The sequence below is a fragment of the Lipotes vexillifer genome, unplaced genomic scaffold, assembly GCF_000442215.2.
Source record: "Lipotes vexillifer unplaced genomic scaffold, Lipotes_vexillifer_v1.1 scaffold2091, whole genome shotgun sequence".
NCBI lineage: Eukaryota > Metazoa > Chordata > Mammalia > Artiodactyla > Lipotidae > Lipotes > Lipotes vexillifer.
In genome coordinates this window covers 413257-414231 of record NW_006781644.1, presented here as the reverse complement: position 1 = coordinate 414231, position 975 = coordinate 413257, and positions in this window count along the sequence as shown.

The window sequence follows — 975 nt, the reverse complement described above, 5'->3', positions numbered from 1 at the left end:
CCTTTGACAAGGTCACCAAGTCCTCACGGCTTGTTATGCTCAGCATACGGGTCCCCAGAGGACTAGAAAAGTCTAGATCCCTTCCCACAACCCCCGGGAGCTTGCTTGTCGGGAGAGAGGACAACGAACCCTCACTACTTCCATCTGCTTGTAGCCTGCAGTGCGGGCAGGTCCTGCCAAGGATGGTGACCTCGTCAAAGGGCAGAAGCACTTCTAGTTTCCGTGTGGCCGCCAGGGGACAGGAATGGCTCTGATGAAGTCTGTGCTGGCACATGTGGCCTGGAAGTCAGAGATGGGCTGAGAGCCCTGCTTCTCCTTTTCAGAATAACGCAGGGCACTGCTCCCACCAGAGAGCTTGGGGAGGCACAGGGCAAGAAATCTCCTTTCTTAACGTTCCTGCTCGGAGGCATGTGTGGTGATTTATGACACCCAAGATGACCAGGAAAGGTGCCCATCTCTTTCTGCTCCTCACGTTGTTGGGAAGATTTTAAAGGGACTGGAGGGCTCAAGCTCACCCTGAGTTGTTCTCATCCCTTCCCCACAACATGGGGCTGCTCTAGATCAGCGTTGCAACTCGTCCTTCAGGGATCAGACTGGTAACAACCATGAACAAAAGGCAGGTATAGGACAACAGGGAGTGGTAGGGACTGTCAAGTAGGAGAGTGAAAGCCAGACCTAAGGACACTCAAGTTCAATTAAAATCAAACACACATGACATGCACTTAATAAGTGTTCCAGCTGAGTTTGTTCTGTGGTCCTTGGGTTGTCTTTGGGATCTAGACTGAATAAGTAGACTTGAACAAAGAACCACTGGGGATTTCTGTGTTCCACTTTCACCTGAAGTAGAAGGAGGGGGAACAGAGAGGCAAGCACCAGTGGGTGGGGTAGCCTTTTCCAGAAGAGGAATAAGAGAGATCTGAACCATGGAGGTTTGAAGAAGTAGGGGTGACTCTTTTTTTTTTTTTTTTTTTTTTG